The following is a 20992-nucleotide window of genomic DNA, read 5'->3' on the forward strand; positions in this document are numbered from 1 at the left end:
ATGTCGTTTCGGTTGAATGAACGCTGATGTTGGACGAGTTCGGGCGTGTCTATTCGTGGAATCGGTTAAGTCTCCCTTCGTTATAAAACTCTTTAAAGATGAGTAATAAAAAAGGGGAAAGTCGAATGAATTATTCATTATGAAAAATTTCTTTTGAGAAGACATGAAGAGTCTTTATAGAAAACTAGATGATATAATTCAAATTTCTCCAATACTATTTATTAGTTTTGGATTTTTTCCGGTTAACGGTGAATTTTTACGAAATTTAATTCAATTTGAACATAACCCCTCGGATTGTACTTATGGTATAGCTAGTTATGAAATTATTCAAAGGTTGGGAATTACTGAACGACTTGTTCAATGGGCTAATCCATCTTCACGGTCAGCGAGATATTGTGTAGGCAACTCAGCTCGTTCAAACTTTTGTGGATGGAGATCAATGCCTATTAAGTTTGTTTGTTATCATCCACAATTCGAAGAAAATAATGGTAGATTTACAGCTCCAATTAATTCTTCCACTACTCGATCCACCATCAGAACTACACATACATCCAGAATTCCTACCACCACCACAACTACACTCGCTAGTACAATTCCTACTACCACCACAACTACACTCGCTACCATCATTCTAGCAAGTGAAATCACAACTCTTCCATCATCTGAAAATCTTAAGGAAAATATAACTAATACCCCTCCAAGTAATAAAGAAAGAGGCTATGGAAATGAAAGTTTTTCTGTAGACAAATTACAGAATGTCGAAATTTTTTATCATAATCACATGCTGCTGCTAAAGTTGTAATCTAATTTTCATGCTTTCCTAAATTTTTATTCCACAATGAAAATGATATGTGAATATTGTATTGATTTTATTTTAATAATAGTATCTTAAAATATACAATAAAATATAAATTCTCCATCTTTGGAGATGAAGATTTTATTTCTAAAGGTTCTATTGATTTGCATATATATTCATTCAAAAAAAAAAAAAATCTTTTTTATAAATACTAATTGTCAGTTTTCTGTGGAGATGAAGAGCTTGTCACTTCAGAATATTGTAATTCTTTCTTATCGAGAAAGAAGTATGTGCTGCTTGACTCGCTTTTCTCATCATCTTCTTTTTGTTTTGCATCATCACTGTTTAAATATATAAAACATTGAGGAATGAGAAAGGATGAAATAAATGGATAACTATATATCTTTGGTTTTAAAATTCTCAAAATCTACTTACCAAAATATACATTGAGCTAAGCCATCGTATACGTCTTGTCCACATGTGCAGGAAGGTAATCTGTCTATAGGATAATCCAATGGTAAATCCAATTGCAACTCCGTTTCACTATTTTGAGAGTTTGTTTCTTTCGAGATGTTTTTTTCATCACTTTCCTCACCATCTTCTTGATACCTGTTTAATTTTTTGAAAATCCATTGAAAATTGAGAAAAGATGATGTATATAAAATGAATAATTATATATTCATATAAAACTTTAGAATTTAAAATTTCAAAATGTACTTACCAATGTACACATTGTGCTAATCCATCATATACATGTCCACATGTACAGGAAAGTAGTCCGTGTGTACAATATTCCCATGGTGTAGCCCAAATTTGAACACAACTATCTGTACATTTCCCTTCTGACATTTTACCCTTCTCAGAATTCTGTTAGCTTATGAAGAGTGTTATGATAATAATGATTCGTTCTCGATTGCTTTATACAGTTGAGCATCTGTGAAACGATTGAGTGAGTTTAATGAAAATTTATAAATAGATTACAAAACATTTCTCTATGCTTACAATTTCGCGAAAATGAATTTCGCGAAATTACACATATATATTATATAGTCAACTTTCGCGAAATTGGATTTCGCGAAAGTTGACTATATAATATATGATGTGAAATTTCGCGAAATTGAATTTCGCGAAAGTGAATTTCGCGATATTGGATTTCGCGAAATTTCACATCATATATATTATATAGTCAACTTTCGCGAAATTGAATTTCGCGAAAGTGAATTTCGCGAAATTGGATTTCGCGAAATTTCACATCATATATATTATATAGTCAACTTTCGCGAAATTGAATTTCGCGAAAGTGAATTTCGCGAAATTGGATTTCGCGAAATTTCACATCATATATATTATATAGTCAACTTTCGCGAAATTGGATTTCGCGAAATTTCACATCATATATATTATATAGTCAACTTTCGCGAAATTCAATTTCGCGAAAATCTGTTTGCTATTTTCGCCTCATTAATTCCTTTGGACACACCCATCATTCTTCAATTCACTATATAAGCATTGCATGATCTGATGGAATATTCTGCCTCATTAACCATCTCTTGATGCCTACTTATATTTGAGAATTTGGGTCGATCGAGCGTTGATACCATAAGGCTTGTATGCTTCAGCTAGAATTCTGTTAGTCGGCTACTCGCGATTAAGTTCGTTGAGTGTCGCTGTTTTCAGGGGCTGTTGTGTGGACAAGCGCCTTGGCATTCGACCTGATTGTTTTCCTAGGTTTACCTATGGAATTCTCCTGTTTGGTTTGGCTTAACCATTCCATAACAGTCTCTCGACCAGTAAATAGATGAAGATGATGAACTAGTAAAGAGGCATACATGGATTAATATGTGGATTATTTTGAGGATAACTCCAACTCAGCGTGAGTATATCAATATATAAAACTTATATCAAAAAAGTAAATAACATTCGGTTGTATTTTTTACCAAGTTTATTTCGATATAAAGTATATATGTATATTCAATTGTAAAATATAGAAAAAAATTTTTATGTCAGTTCTTCTAGTAATTTAACAATTTGGGAAGTTCCTTGAATATGTACATTGTCAATACCTTCATTTTCTTCGTTATTAAGACTTTTACTAATTTTTCCATTCCAATCATATCTATCTAGTATAGTTTTTCGAACTACATGATCTCGTGTATCTTTTTCAGAAATTTTTAGCATAACTGTTAGAAAATCTTCTATTGAACATCCTCTGCTCCAAAATATTGCAAAGAGAAGACAGTAATCTCCACATGTTGTTGAAAGAAAACCTTGGAGTAGAACATCATTCCATTTAATTAACTTTATTCCAGAAAGTTTTAAGATTTGAGCGACATCTGGATATGTTGAAGGATCTCGTCCTGTTGAATCGAAATAATTAATTTCGGATTTTGTTCGAATAACTCCTATCCAGTGTTCTCCTGGTTGATAAGAATAGTGTGTGTTAAAAATATATATTCCTTCATTCGATAAAAATTGTTCTATAAATTCATTTCTTGCACAGACAGCAAAAAAATGATTATTAGTCATGTGATCTTGGGAAAGAACATCGAAAATATTTGCTGTATTCATCCTTAGAATATGCTTCCACCACTGAGTCGAACGCTAAAGTCAGAAGCGATTTCCATCATTCCATCTTTTTGTATATATGTATTAAGATAGACATTTTCTGGTGTTGCAACCCGAAAACCGATATCGATTGTTAGTGAAACATGTCTCATTAAATGAAATCCTTCGGATGAGAGATCTCCTGTCAAATCGAAAGCGTATATTGCAAGTCCAGTTTCATATTCACTCAGTCCAATTCCACTTCCTTCAGAAGAAAGATCTTTTCCCATTGCATTTAGAAGTTGTACATATGGTCGAGTATACATTCTATTTACAAAATTTGGAGTATATCGTTTTCCAAAAGGTAGTCCATCAATTTGTAGTTCTACATGACTCACATCGTAATGACCAAATTTGAAAGGATTACGATTGTATGATCCATTTTCTCCATCGTGTGATGAAAGTGAAACAAGTATTAAATTTGGTCTAAGTGTGTTATCAGCAATTTTTATTTGAGTATGGGTTAATCCAGTATTCACATTATAAGATCTGGTGTATACCCGAGAAAGAGGATACTTTACATTAACACCATTAAGTAGTTTTTCGTTATGTAAAAGCTGAATTGTTTGGTTGATTTTTAATTTTCGAAGATGAAGTACACATTTCGTCAACTTTACTTTTCCCCCTCCTCCAGGAGTAGCTGTTGCTGCCATCAAACAATAACTTGGTTTACTTCGGTCTAGTTCTAATTTACAATTCAATCCTGGAATGAGATATCTTTCCTGTTGAAAAATGCTAAGATGGAGTCGTCCAAAAAACTCAAATGTGTTTGAACCTCTAATAAGATTCTTTCTTGCTGTAGTCGCACTATTATCGAATTCCGCACCATCTTTTGCAAGATTATCATCTTGAAACCATCCTTCTGCTTTTAATTGGTATTGTTTTGCTTCTCTGCTATTATTGAGAAGGGTTTCTATGAACGATCTCATAGGATAATCACTTGAATGTTCAACAACAGATCCATTAATTTTGAATGTTGCTGTTTTGATTAGCGAATGAAAAAACGCATCCCCTGGTACAACATTTACATTAGCAGCAGTATTGTCTAAATTGGAACCATCGTCCTTGACTACTTTTCCTTCGATTTGCAAATATGAATTACTTAAATCGATATAGTGATCTACATCTCCAGGTATTTCAATTTCAATTGGCCCATATTCACTGAGACGTGACGGAGCTAATTCACTATAATATCCGTGCTCCACCGAACTATGTGTGCCTGGAACATCAAATATACCCAAACTTTCGTTTATCGTAAAAGGAGAACCCGATATTTTTAAACCTGTTGAACCAATCTCTCCAGAACTCATCTTTCACTATTGATGTATGTCAATGAAATGAACTAAAAAATATTGAGATAATAATATATAAAGCATTTTCAAATTTTAAAAAATATTTGGAGTGGCTTTTCTCCATCGCTTTGCAGGTTTGCTACGGTTATTTAATTTTCTTTTCCCAGGTTTTCTAACTCTTGGAATTACTACTTCATCTGTTTCTTCTTCTTCTTCTTCTTTTGGTCTCTCTACCATGTTATTAAGATAATTGGATGCAGCATCTAACCCTTTTTTCCCTAATGAGATAGCCGTTTTTTTTGCTAGAGGCGCAACAGCTTTTGCTAATTTTTTAAATATTTCTGATAGTCGTCCATTTCCCATCACTCTCTTTCCTTTATATGGTGTCAATCCGCCATTTCCTGATTGATTAGACGTGTAATATTGAATGTAAAAGTTTTTTGAGTCTTCTGGAGTATATGGAATTAATATGGAATTCATTGTTTCTTTCTGAAATGAACCGTTAGTATAACCTTCCCTCCATCAAATGGTACTTTTTCTCCATCATCACTTGTTATAAGGGTCTCTATCACATCAGTAGAAATTTTATCCACTTCAACGTAATGCGCTTGACTGAATTCTGTATAAACTCGAGAGAACTTCTTTCCACTTACTGGGACAACTCGTAGCAATCGTACATTTGCATCTCCAACGAGTCTGTTACTTACAATTGATGAATATACGTATAATGATGTAAATCCATAGTTGATATCCGGAGATGTGATGTTTCCGTGTTTTCCCACATTATAAGTTATCTTCGGATCTAATCCTAAGATATTTGCGAAATCTTGTGAAAACGAAACCTGAACACTCGAATCTCTTACATACAACATAGATTTGTTGGATATTTTGTCGTATTCGAATTCTATAGTTGGATGGAGATTGAAGGGTTTTAGAACATCATGAGTTCGTTGAATTACTTCATCTATATCTTCGTATCTTCCATTTCCAATTTTTATGTCGAAACGACGAAATCTCCCATTAAGTTCCGCTTTTGTGATGCTTATTATTCCTTCTACTACATTTGGCCAATTATTTAAAAACGATATATCTTTTAGAGCAACTTCCCATTGTCCTTCTGTAAAATCTACATATCTGGCTAGTCTAACTGTAAAGTTTGAATTAGTATTTTTAGGAAAGTCACTAAAACTAGCATCAGAAGGAAGAGTTACGAACTCCGACATTTTCAATTCTTTCAATGAAGTTCAATTACTTATCATCCTCTTTTATTTAACAAAATCTCTTTCATTGACCCAGCTATTGAATGAATCAGGATATCCCATCCATTTAACGAGTATTTCCTTTGTTCTTCCTCGTTTCCGAGATTTGAGAATTTTCTCAATTCGAAAAAATGCGGGTTTTTTTACTTTCTGTAGTTCATCTTCATAAAAAGTTCCATCAACCGGTTCGTTTGCTAAATCACGTAATTTATAGATAATCGGTCTTTCAAAATCAAGCACTTCTGTAATTTGAAAAACTTCAACTGTCCAATTTATTGTGAAACCTCTTTCGAAAACTGTTCTAGCTTTACTAATACGAACGTAATCATCAATATTGAATTTGGGAGTACTGTCAGAACTATATTCTCCATTTTCATAAATCCTATTCCAGATTCTTTCTTGATTTTCATAATTTACATCATTCGGTTTTATTCCTAATGTTGTGTGAATAGTATTGTTATATGCTTTTACCATTTGTGGTAAAACATCAATATATCTACGATCATCCGAATATGTCATGAATCTATACATCTTCACCCGTAATGTTTTGTTGAATCGTTCTATGATGGAAGCTTTAATTGTCTCATTCTCAGATGTAAACCATTTTACTTTATTTTCTTTCAAAACTTTTTTGACATCTCGATTATTAAACTCTTTTCCTTTGTCTGTTTGAAAAACTCTATAATTAGTTCCATCCAATACTTTTTTTAAGGCTTTTGCTACCAATATACCTGATTTGTTAACAAGAGGCTCTACCCATGCTTTTCTTGAAAAAACATCAATCATTGTAAGTAAAAATGTAATTCCATCATTTTCAGCTCGATGAGATCTAACATCCATTAAATCAGCCTGTAATTGTTCACCAACTCCTGCAACAATTGTAGGTCTTCTTCTAAATTTCGTTTTTATTTGTTTGTGTAACGTATAAGCATCTTCACCACTTAACCAATCTCTAACTTCTTGTTCGCTTTCTTTTCTCCGAAGTGCTTCATTCAGTTTTCGTGCTCCACCTAATGAAGATGGTAGATCCGGGGTATAATAGAATTCATTTAGTAAGTCGTCCATTTTCCTCTTGTTCCTACATAAGGTTTTCGTGAAGACGATCTATTCGAATTGGATTTTGATTTATTTGATAAATTCGAGTTCGACTCCTTGATAATTTTTTCAAATAAGTTATATTGTTTCTCAAATGAACTTGGAGAAAAGGGAGAAGATACAATTGAACTATCTTTAACTCGAATCTTTCTTTCAAGAAGATTTCGTAAGTTCTCAGGTTTAATCTCTCCTGTAGATCCTGTTATTTTCCCGGTTAAAGAATCATAATTTCCAGACTTTTTCAATTTTTCCAGAAGATTTTTCGCTTTAGTTCGATCCTGAATCGAACCGAAGTCTTCAACTATTGAAGAAATGGAATAAGATCTAGAAGAATTTGACGATGGTTCTTCTTCGTTTAACTTCGGTGGTAATAATGTGTCTTCTTTTTTTGGCGATTCTTTTAAAACTGTAGAGTCTTGAGACGAATTATCTTCGGGTAATTCAGGTGTATCTTTCTTTAGAGTTTCTTTTGAATTTTGTGGAGCTGAAGGTGTTTGTGACATCATTGAAATCGGATTTCGAATAGTCGGAGACTGTTGAATTGGATAACTCCGAATTGAATTCATTTCATCTAAAAATTTTTGAAGTTCAGCTGCATACAAATTAACTTTGTTATAGTCTGAAATAGTGTTATCGTTATTAATTTGACGCATCCTATCTCTGGTCTTCTTAACCTTACTTACTCTTGGATTTTCTAATGGATTAAAACGAAGTGACGAACTATAGCCATCATTGATAATTTTTGAATCCTGTTGACTTTTAAATTGGTTCCTTTTGTACTCGTCTTCAGAAACCAAAAAAAATTTTTTTGTATACTTAGGAAAGCTCATCTTCCTGCTGAATGATTAATACAAGTTGAGGGATGGCTTTATAATCCGTTTCAATAATCCTTTTCCGTTTTGCAAAATCTTTCGTTTATATTTAAGAGGTTTGTTTTCATCGATAATATTCATCAACTCCTTTTTATGTTGACTCAGAGAATGGTATTGATTTTTCGTTAAAGGTACATTCCCATATATAATATTTTTAACAATTTCAAGTAATGTTCTAATTACTTCTTCTTTCATATGAGGTAAAGCAGAACTTGCAAGTTCATCGGTAAGACTGTTCAGTATTTGCAGAATTACTCTGTTTTTTTTCATTCTCTTAGAAAGTGGAGAATTATCCATGATAACTTAATTATTTTCTTCTTCGTGTTTTAAACAATCCTCCGAGCAATGGATCAACTAATCCTGGGAGTATAGCACCCGCGATCGGGCCTAGTAAAGCCGATAAAAACCCCCTTTTTTGCAAAAGTTGTTTCTTTTCCAAATTCGATGTTCTAGGACTAATCAGTCGAGCGATGTTTTTACTTTGTCGACTCAAAGCTTTATACTGAGCATCAGTTAGTCGTTCTTTTCTTTTAATGAGTAATTTCACACAATCAATAATTGCTAAAATTAAATCCGTTTTAGCATTTTTAATAATCGATTGTTGAGAAGAAATAGAATCTCCAACTAGAGATAATAAAGTTAGTAAATTTCGTTGAATTCTTTTTGTTTCAGCCATATCTATGTGATAATTTTAGTGATGTTATAGTAATCACTCAGAGGAAGATACAGAAGTAGTATGGTGAATATTTAAAGAGAACTTGGAATATATACTTGTTTTATTTAATTATGGAATACAAATCAAAATCGTTTGCTTAATTAGGCTTATAAATAATCATAGGCGTAGAGTCAACAGGAGGGAAATTTCCCATAATTCTCATTGTATCATCGGTTTCTTGTCGGAGGTCCAGTCTCATGAAGGAATATGGTGAAGATGTTGCATCTCGGTAGGATTCCTGAAAATATTTAACTTGTCCAGGAAAAACTTGTTTTCCTAAAAATGTGATTGATGTAGAATCCCTGGGGTTTTTTCCTATAAAAAAATAGTGACTATTCAGCGAAATTGTTCTAAGTTTACCAAAGAATAAGTTTTGTGTAATAGTAAAAATACTAATATTTAGATGGTGACTTTCTCGAGTATACAAATTGTTAGCCATCTTGATATTTGATGATAATTCCTCCATTAGATCATCAATGATCATCCATCTATTTTCTCCATCTTTGAGAAAAGTACTCGGATCTTTCAATCCTTCATGAAATTCCACTCCTTTCATATCCTCAAAAGCTTCCTGCCATATTCCATAGCAATATATAATTTCGATTGGAGGAGGAGTAGATATTAATTGAGATTGTTCAATCAACCGTTTAACGAGTTGAGTTTTTCCTGATCCTGTTGGTCCTGTTATCATAGATGTGAAAGGAGAATGTAACCTCACATCAATTGATTGTAGTCCGTCTTTCTCCATGTTTTGATAATTACTAACATTTGAAGTTTTCATTTAAACTAATTATAATGATGAGGAGATGTTTCAAAAATCATACTTTCATTATTCACAAGATTTTGAAAAAATACTTCTACATAGTTCACAGTAGCATTCATCTTTTCTCCTGTAATCCGAATAAAAAAATATTCAATCAAAGATGAAGCTACAGTTATTGCAAGTAATATTAAAACCACTCCAAAAAATTGAAGCAAACTTTGTCGAAGCGGTTTTGATGTAGATTTAGTGATGTTATCAAAATGATTATGTAATAATACAGCCTCTTCAACTAATCCATCTGTTTCATCTTTTTCTTCTTCACAAGAATTGTAAACTTTAGAATTATCCTTATGAATAGTTTCCATAATTTTATATTCCTTCTAGTTGAACTTCTCAATGATATAATGTTCATATATATAAAACTCTTAACTTATAAATAGTGAATGGACAGTTAATCGATTCCACGAATAGACACGCCCGAACTCGTCCAACATCAGCGTTCATTCAACCGAAACGACATAACAACGTTCACCCCACCGGTCGCCAACCCGACCCCAACCATTCGACGTTCGATCGCTCAACTCGTCGTCGTCGCCGACGAAACCCCAAACCCGTCGCATCGAAACGCGAAACCGTCGCCCCTCTTCACGTCATCCTTCCCGCGATTCCTCTCGAGACCGGCACCGCATCCTTCCCACAATTCCTCTCAAACTTCATAACCTTAGCTCCCAACACTCACACACCTACCCCCCCAAACTTTCCATCAGACAACACCATTCTCCGAGGTTCTCGGGCTAAAATGTACCCAAAATCCAACTTTAAGTGCAAAGGTGTGTAGATCTGCTCTCACTATACTACTAGCATTGCTAAAACAACCAAAGTAAATGATCTTAGAATCAACATGATTGGTCGGATGTTGAGCCTTATTTTCTCCAACAACACTACAGAACACTCAAAGAATGTCATAGAAGTAAATAGTAAAAGTGGAATAGAGAATATTATTGAGAAACTCTGAAAAACCTCTGGTTGAAGATAACAAGCAATTTATCCATATAGAGATAGTAAAATGGATTTTATCAAAGTGTATTCTCTATACAATCAATTTCATGCATGTGCAATCACTAGATACTAAAGATGGTAAATTTTGCCACATAAAATCTTGCACCATAAAAATCTAGTCTTTTTTGAAGGCTTGACAAGATTTACCTCTACAAGGGCCTGATTAACCTTCATGTAGTTCCAAAGTATCTGAGCCGCGATGGTTCTCTCAGTTGGCAGATGTGGTCGCGAATGAAACCTGTTAGCAAACGCATTAATGCACTGCCAGTCAGATGGTTCACATCGCCTCGGTGCTAGACTTGCGGCAGCATGAGCCAAGTGAGACCGGGTAAATAGCCGGGCATAAATTCCAATGAACAGCTTTTTTATGAACCCTTAAAACAAATAAACAAAAATTCTTGAAGGCAATATGATTCGCTCACACAAATTATAAAATACTCCAAAAAAAACATTACACGCAAGATGCAAATCCTAAAGGATTGCTTTAGAATAAGTAAACAGCAAACAAAGTCAAAAACCTCGGCATCAGCGGAATTTGTTGGAAGTTCCTGGATTCTATGCAATCTCTTTTCACATAGAATAATGTACATACAGTTAACCTCGAAACAGCAATTTTGATGTTTATATATTCTAGTTATCTTATTTACAAGGAAATCAAGTAGCAATAGCAATTTTATGTTGAAAAAATAGTAAAACAGTTTAAACACTCTCAATGAAATAGAAACACATGGACTCTTTATGGTTAGAAATATCTCTACATTTCCGTGATCTAGCTTCAAATTCATATCTAAGTGAGCTCTTGATAGCAATTATAGAAACTCTTATCCAAGCCTATAAAACAAATCAATTCAACAAAATGTACTGCAAACATTGCCCAGATCTCAGATACAAACATACATGTGTATATATATATATAAATTGAATGGAAGTTTTTTTTCCATTTGCAATTTTTTCTTTCAAAAAAGTCAATACTTTTTTGTATCTCAAAGTTTTTTTAGGGTGTCATCAAAGAATTTGTTGATTGGAGGTGGCGCAGTCACTGCTTCAGTCTATCATCGTAAATTTAAGCATTCGCTCACTCGGCAGCTTACAAATATCAACTAAGGTGCCAACATGGAACAAATTAATTAATATTTGACCAGGTCTATTCCACAACCTGAAACAGACTTGATGGTGAATTAGCAAAAATTAGTGTTTACGCTGAATCATTGTCTACTGTGAGCTTTCTTATATTTTATATTTGTAATGTACATGTAGCTTGACAGAGATAGCAATTTTTTAATTGTGGTTGAAAACTAAATAAATCAGTGAGTGCGCTTCAGACAAGCTAGAGCTGTCCATACAACATTAACAAGATTTTACTATACAGGCATAAGTTTTAGGAGAAAGACAATGCTAGTGAACCCTCCAATCTCAATGTGATAACTATATAATCATAGCAAATGATATCAATTCACTCACCCACTACAGTAGCAACAAACTGCAGGAAATAGATCGCCAGAGTCACCTGAGGCCTGAAGGAATTTAAAGAGTAGGCTTTCTTAATAGGTGGTCGCAGTACCTCGCCATGCTGGTCAGCAGTCTGGGCCTTCCTGATGTCATCACCTGCTGACACTATCAGTGGCCTTCCATGCTGAGCGAGACTTTGAGTGGCTTTGTCGGCAACTGGTGGACCGGCTTCTCTCGCTAATCCGCCATCAGAATAGTAGACTTCTCGGAGGCTGGACCGGCGGGAGTAAACCATAGTTGCGCTATACCATAGTCCTAGCAAGTTATGTTGTTAGATTTGAACTACTGTAATACTCTCACCACGTCTGAGCATTCCTCCCAACAATAGGCAACAGCATGCCCTGAATGTGCAACGGAACGACGACTATGATTCCCATAGCAATCATAAAAATTTTTTTAGGGAAACCTTTTAAAGTAGGTTACCATGACTGCAACAAGGTACACTTTTTATTTTTATCTTCAGCTATTAATAAGAATAGTTTATGTTTAGTAGCGTATGTTTTAGTTTATAGTGGGGGAGCCAAGGTATGGTTTTTGCTCATTGAAGAGAACTTTGTGTCTCATACTATTGAAAAACTGACAGTTCACTGATTTTGAATCTGCAAGTAACTTTTCCGTACCAGTGGCTTATAAAACACTACAAGGACGTAAACGGGGTAAAAGGGGGTTTGTATGCCTTTTCACTGTAGCGAATATCAAAATGTTAGCATACATACCTTCATAACTTTTGATTCAGATCTTCTCTTTTTTACATGTTATGCTGAACATCTTGTTGGCTTTGTATACCCAAACTTTCAACTCTACAGCACTGTATGATCAGACGTTTTTCGGCGATATTCAGGAGCATGTCATATTTTTGCAGCATTTTTGGGTTCGCACATCAGCCATTTCCTTTCAATTATGAGTGAGCTTCTGAAGATTATATATCATGATGACCAATGTATTTATGTTCAAAATATTCATGGACATCTTTCTGGACTTGATACTTCTGAGAAAATTGACGTGTTTTGTATGTTATGTCAATTTCGGAGTTATCCCCCAAATAAGTATTATCTATGTTTTTGTGCTGTCAGTATCTGATGCATTCAAGATCTACATCTAGGTCAATATATAAGACTTGTACAGAGAAACGGCATTTTAGCTAATTTATGGATAAAATACAAGAACTAACAGAATAAAATAACTGTCTATTATCCATATAATCATAAAACTAACACTAGTAGTCATTTGCTGGGTCATGGACGATCTCATTCCTTTGTTCCTTTTTTAAAATAGCACTCATTTTATCTATTTGATCCAAAGTCTTCCATCTGGCCATCCTGCAAATTAAAATAATGATGGACATGATTGGCTGGTAGGGTTCACATCGAGGTGGAAGAGGCTCATAGGACTTAGGCGGCTTAAAAGCCATGATACATCCATTTGGTTTGCCTGCAATAGCTTGTCTGCAGGTTTCAAGTAGTCCCTATCCAGAGTCCACAGTCCTTGCGCTCGGTTGAAGTCAGGTAGGCTCACTTGTTTAGGCATATCTATGTGCTTCAGCTTTACAAGGTGTTCGAAGTCATCTAGCTTAAGTGACCTTTGTCGACTTCTCTGTAGATCTCTATTGGCCATCGCTTGTCTGCTGAAATCCCCTTTGATTATGCTCTGATAGAGCACCATTGTTGTATCATGAGTTGTCTTCTTCTCATCTTTAGAATCTTCTCTGAAATTATCGTTATCAGCTGCTGCCTGGATGCACCCCTTGCCTCATCAGATATATTCATCGGAATGATGGTGTCATTTTGTGAAGCATGCGTTAGTTCAGTAAGTGCAACTGCAGTCTCAAAACGCTGAAGCTCTGTGTAAGAACAGAATGTCCAAGTTTGATCAACTGGTTAATGACTAACTTGCTTCCTGAGAGGTGTGTTATAGTGGAAAATGTGGTAAGATGTTTGGGTGATGTTCTGCCTGTCACTAAATACATGATGTCTTGAGAGATGGACATGGATTTTATAGTTGGATCCTCAGGAGCCATGGTTTCCAAGAAAGTCATGAGCATGTCAGGTATAATACTTTTAACAAACTCAACATCAATGTTACACCTGTAAGAATCCAGTGGCCTCTGGCACAATATTTCCCTTTGTATGATCTGTGCAGCACGTCTGACAATTCTGCTTTCATTGGTTGAATTGTTGAGCAAAGAAAACAATGATTCGCCCGCCTTGAAAAAAACTTTACACAAATCTATGTAGAATGAGGACATGAGGTCTCTATACTTTGTTTCAAAGTGGCCCATGATGTTGAAAGGCCTCATATCACCTCTTTAACTTTGACAGTTTTGGCAGTATTGAACAAACTCTTTTGCATCAACGATGCAACCGCTTTATAGCCTATTTTCAAACTGACGCTAAGTTGTGTCAAGTTCATCCAGAGCACGATCTTGATTTGTGGTTTTGAAGTCTCGGGTAACTGTAGAACATCTGAGAAAACTGCTGCAGCAGTTTTTTGTGGTACTTAACCTCTGTAGCAACCAAATCAATATCATTGATTCTGTCACTGATCATGTGGTCACGTGAAGAATTCAAACAACTATAATTTGATAGTAACTGCTGCCTTTTGAGTAGAAGAGTTGCACAATTAGCCTTTAGATTTTGTTTTTTTGACAAAAGACACAAAGTTTATTATCAAATGTCAGCTCATAAGATCTTCTGGTTTTCTTGATTGGTGAATTGCTAGAACATTCTTCATAATATTCACCTTTTTGTTATTTCTGGCGCTTGTAACAAGATGCATAGCATCTCTTGTGATATAGCAGCTCATGATGCACACTGAATGGTATCTGAAATAATCTGTTTTACGATTATATGGATAATAAGCAGTTATTTTATTCTTTTCGTTCTTGTATTTTATCAATAAATTAGCTAAAATGCCATTTTTGAGTACAAGTTTTATAAAGTGATCTAGATGTGGATCTTGAATGCATCAGATCGCGCAAAAAACATAGATAATACATATTTAGGGAATAACTTCGAAATAGACAACATACAAAGTGCGTCAATTTTCTCAGAAATATTAAGTCCAGAAAGATATAATTCAGCATTCTGAACATAAACACATTGGTCATCGTGAGATATAATCTTCCGAAGCTCACTTATAATTGAAAGGAAATTGCTGATGTGCGAATCCAAAAATGCTGCAAAAATATGACCTGCCCCTGAATATCGTCAAAAAACCTCAGGTCATCAAGTGATGCAGAGTTGACAATTTGGGCATACAAAGCCAACTATATGTTCAGCATAACATGTAAAAAAGAGAAGATTTGAACCAACAGTTATTAAGGTATGCATGCTAACAATTTGAAATTCACTACAGTGGAAAAGCATACAAACCCCCTTTTCCGCCCCTGTAGCATTTTATAGGCCACTGGTACGGAAGAGTTACTTGCAGAGTCAAAATCAGTGAACTCTCAGCTTTCCAATGGTATATGAGGCATGAAGTTCTCTTCAATGAGCAGAAAAAAACATACCTTGGCTCCTCCACTATTAGTAAGAATGAAAGCGCAGTGCCCAGTGGCTTAGCTGTACAAAGTGCACAGTGGCTTAGCTGTACAAAGTGTATGACACTACACTCCTTGACTCAATAACAAAAAAGCTACTGGCATGTGACGACTGTTATATCTGTGTCTATGCGAATTAGTCACTCCGAGGCTACGTCGGACTCACCAAACCCCGGCTTAGGACATCACATGATGTAAAGGCTATATATACAGGGTGACCAAACCATAGCTCTCACTTGACATCTTATTGGAAAATAACCAGTAGGAATCTGACATGGCGTCGTAGGCAAACTTGGGTTTGCGAGGGCAAATTAATTCAGTGACAATCTTGACCATGTTTAGTACTCAAATTGTCACATTGACATTTAAGAGTTGTGTAAGGCTAAGTGTTCAGTAACAGGAATTGTTTACCCATTCGTTTTAGGAAAAGCGAGGGTAAGCGTTTGATTACTTTTGTGTGGTGATCGTGGTGAAGGTGGTTTCGTTATTTTTAATGATTTTTATAGGTTGGTAATTAACCCTAGTGATGTAGCCAGTTTTTTTGTCTTGGCTAACAGAATTTGGCTTGTGTGTAGAACTTATCACTCTGCAAATGGGTAAAGCTAAAGGGGGTCGGGATAATTTTAGTGGTCACATTAAACTGTTTGCGTTGTTCAATGCCATAGATAAGGACGGCTATGAGGCTTTAGTCTGTAGGATTTAGTTTAAAGCCGCTGGATTCTACATATGAGCCGGCCATGAAAAATCTACAAAGAATTTATGGCGGGGAGAAGACAGTATATCTTAGGACTACTCGTTCTAAAGCGTGGGATATAAATGAAAATGATTATGTTGAGAGTTGGAAAACTCGGGAGAAATTTAAACTTTAGTGGTGATGATTACAGGAAAGATTTTGCTCTTGCAATAGCCGTTAATGGACCCAGAAAGTCAACCCTATGCAGGCAATTGATGCAGGAAAGGGCTTATATTGGGCAAGGTTATCTGATACTCGCAGTGTAAGAAAACTTGCTCGTGATTCAGAAGCTATTTTAGAAGGTGCTCAGAGTAAGAGTTGGAATAAAAGCACTGCAGCTATAGAGTCCAATGCTACTAACAGTTGTAGTTCTTAGGAATCACAGGAGGTTAATAAGATTAAAAAGAAATACATAGACGAAAGTCAGGGGTTGGACCCAAAATCATAGATGTTCTAGACCTTAGTAGGTCATCTGAGATTCTAGTGATGACAGGCATATACTAGAATGGTGTCAGAAGGATAGATTTACTGATCTGTATGACAATAGAGATATGCATAGCCATAAATATGAAGATATGTATGTTAACAAATCTGTTCAGCAATATTCACCTAAAAAAGAGCTTATCTGTTATCGATGAAACCAATCAGGTCATAGAATGGGTGATTGCCTGAGGCTAGATGCTATAAATGTAATAAGAAAGGGCATACTACTCAGAACTGCGAGTATAACAGGCATACCAGACCCAGAGGCAGGCCTCGGGGTGAACGATGCCTGGCATGTTCACCATCAGCTAAAAGTATGGCGTTGATCCTGTTAGGCTATACTCACTAAGGCCAAGTGCTGCAAATTTAAGGGACAATGCTAAATCCAATTTAGATAAAATGGCAGTTGATAATGTCATAGAACCAGTAGAGGAACCTACTGATTGGTGTTCAGATCTTACAAAATGAGGCAAATAAGGATGTGTGTAAATTTAACTAATTGCAGCAATTGTGTTGAGAGAAACTTATTCTTAACCTAAGATTTCTCATATGCTATATAAATTGTCAGGAGATGTTTTCAAAATTGGATGTTAATTTTGGCTACTGGCAGGTTAAATTGGACCCCAATGCAAATTATTAATAAACTTTGTTACCCCTTGGGCTAGGTTCTGTTTCAACTGCATGCCGCTTGATATTTTTTCAGCTCATGAATATTTTCAATGTACTAGAGAAAGATTATTGAAAGTTTTAAAAGGAGTTATTTGTTTAATGGATGACATTTTAGTGGGTAAGTAAAACCCTCAAAAACGCTGAAAGAGGCTCAGTAGAGTGTTAAAAAGGATTGAGAAGTCAGCCATGAGACTGCGGAAAGAGAAATATGAATTTGGATGTTCAGAGGTCAAGTTTTTAGGCCATAGAGTTAGTGGTGTAGGTATAAAACTAGACCCCAACAAAGTAGAGACTATTGTTAACGTGTCAACTCCTACTAATAAAAAAGTCGAAACGGTTCCTTGATATGGTTGACTACTTGATGAAATTTAGTAGTCAACTTGCAAGTTTATGCCCGCCGATTCATGAGGTTTCCGGTCAAGATTTGGACTGGTTCTGGGAACCAGACCAGAAAAAGGCATTTTGCAGAACAAAACAGGAAACGTCTAAGCAGCCTGTGTTATGTACATTCGATCCAAATGCTAAATACAGTGCGAGCAGATAGAAGTAAAAATGTTCTTGGTGCAGTAATACTAGTTGACTAAAAATTACAATTGGCAGCAAGTTTAATATGTTTTCAGGAAAATGTCTGAAACAAAGACCAGATATGCTATGGTGAAATAGGAATCACTTGCCATTGCATGGGCTTGCAAGAAATTTGATTATTACTTCGTAGATCGCCAGTTCGAAATCAAGAGTGACCATAAGCCTTAAAAAGCAATTTTAGGTGAAAACGATCTCTCTCGATTACCAGTCATAGTACAACGTGTTAGGTTACATTTGATAAGGTATGATTACAATTTTTTTATACTCTAGACAAAAAGATGTACTTGGCAGGCTTCTTGAGCCGACCTACTGGATATGCTTGCAATGAAATAGCAAGCATTAAATGCCAGACAGTCGAAAGCTATGCACATGATGTAGTTTTCTCTAATAAATATCCGGATATTAAGGAGACAGTAATTTTTAAGGCTATGCAAGAAGATAGTTGCGCTAGAAAATGCTTAGCGTATATGAGTAAGGGATGGCGGGATAATGTAGATGGGTTCGGCAAATTACGCCAGCTATATGCTGCTAGGGAAAGGCTTATTGTCTATAATAGACTTTTGTGCAATTCCAGGGTTTATATGACTAAGCTACTGTGAGCTGAGTATCTAGCAGTGTCATGAGTGTCATCAAGGTGCTACGAAATGTCGAAGACACGCCCAGCAACGTTTTTGGTGGCCAGGTGTCAGCGCTGATATTACAGATATGGTGCGCAAATGTACTTTTTGTATGTATTCCCAAGTTAAACATCAACCGATGCAGGAGCATGAGTTACCCACACAGTCGTGACAAGTTATAAGCACAAATGTATTCACCTTTAAGGGTGACTTGTATTTAGTTATCATTGACTACTTTTCTAAATGGATTGAGGCTTTGCCAATAGAAACTCAGCAACCACATCTAGAGAAGTGGTTAATGTCATGAAGGATGTGTTTTATTGGTTCGGAATCCCTAAATGTGTAAGTTCATAACAACGGCCCTTGTTATGACAGCCACGAGTTTAAGGATTTTATAAGGAAACAGGGCTTCAGATTGGTTACTAGTTGCCCCAGGTATCCATGTTCAAATGGCATAGCAGAGAGTGTGGTCAAAACAGTAAAATCTTTGTGGCGCAAGACTCACAATAAAGGTGTAACTTTGTCAGCTAGTAGGACAACTCCATTGCTGTCAGGATATTCACCTAGTGAACTCATGTTTGGCCGACCAATAAGGTCAACCCCCAGGATAACCTATGAAAGTGATGCACACTATAGTAAGTTCAAGGACTACAAAACTTCTTGTAGGCATAAAAGTAAGTCCAATTGGGATAGGAAATACAAAGCAAAACAACTCCCAAAACTTTTACTTGGGAAAGTTGTGTATATGAAGGCTTCTGCTGATATAGGAACTAAAGGTGCTGTGTTGAGAGTGGATACCTCTACTGATAGTTACCGGAATAGGGTGGAACAAAATGAAATCTGAAGGAACAGAAAACACCTTTCTGTGTTATACCCTGATTATTATGGTGGCTTTGACACATCTGATGAAGGTGAGGGTGGCGAAAGCCAGCCATTAGGCATGCTCAGAAATACCGCGGCTGAAATCCCCCTCCCCAGCCATGAGCAACAGGTTGATGAAATCAAGCTAACTGAAAAATTGGGGCCAGGAAATAGTGAACGACCCAGTATGAACAACAGGTGGATATGATGCCAACAGGGTACTAGTAGACGGTGAGCAACCAGAGTGACCTAAAAGAGCTCAAGGTGCAAGCCAATGTAATGTAAAGATATGGCAAAATTAGCAAACCATCTGATAGGCTAAGCGACTATCAAGTTAATCAAGATCTATTTACTGTTTTAGGTTCAAGGTTGCCTTCAGACAACCAGCTGTCTGTCAGTGGAAAAGCTCAGTTGGCTCCCAGCACCTCGAAACAGGGAGGTGCAGAGGTCATAGCTTTTGCAGCGACTTGTAATAGCCATGCGAGTAGCCATACTCAGGTTCAGGCAAAATTATCTGCAGCTGTCTGTAGGTGGGAAAGCTCACTAAGCTCCCCGCATCTCCAAACAGAGACTGGTGACAATGCTGAAATGGTGGCATGGGGGCCAAAGAACACGTTTATGAGGCTGATTTACAGGTTTGAACTGAGGACAGCAGGTTTCCAAATTGGTGAGAGCTGCTACAGCCCGGAGTGTACGTATGGGAAAAGATAACCCGTACAGGTAAGGGCAATTTCAATACGGTGGGCTTATTTTGAACCACAAGGTTACAGCATCCATGATAAGGGCTCCAAGAAAAGAAAGGGCATGTTATACATGCATCTATGCCCATTATACATGTAGGCTCCTCATCAGACCCCAGATTAGGACGTCACAGGATGTAAAAGCTATATATACAGGGTGATCAGGCCACAGCTCTCGCTTGACATCTTTGTAATGGTAAGTGACCAGTAGGAATTTAACAACGAGACCTTCAAACACCTGCTAGATTTTGCAAGTACATGTATCTACCTTCCCAATAGCATCAGTTATTCCTATGCCTGGAACATCCAAAATATTTCCTGTTAGTAATCTGTACGACATGTAGTATACAACAGAATAAATAGTTTAAACTGTAAATAGTGGGTTTCTTGATGGTGCGTAAAATAAAATGAGTCAGAATACAGCCAGTCAATGAAGGCAAAACAATTGATAATTTATTGGAAAATGCACGACCTCTTCATCACTCTCTAACCTGAAGATTATTAAGATGTTAATTCTGACAAGTAGCCAACTAGCGCAGATGAACCATGGATGAATTAACATGGCAAAGGGTTTTTTGCTAATTTTCAGATTTGAGTGCAAGAGAAGACGATTCTAAATTTCATACTTCATACGAAATCCTGTACATGCTCATGATACAATTGCCACACGCAAATCAACCTCCTAGGTAAGTTTGGTAAATGAGTGTCAGCTCAAGGTTCTCCAAGATATTCAATTAACTAAATGCTCCTACCAAGTGACCACAAGCGATGGTGTAATATGTTATAGGCAATGACTTGCAAT

Source organism: Watersipora subatra, chromosome 1 (assembly GCF_963576615.1).
Source record: "Watersipora subatra chromosome 1, tzWatSuba1.1, whole genome shotgun sequence".
Lineage (NCBI taxonomy): Eukaryota > Metazoa > Bryozoa > Gymnolaemata > Cheilostomatida > Watersiporidae > Watersipora > Watersipora subatra.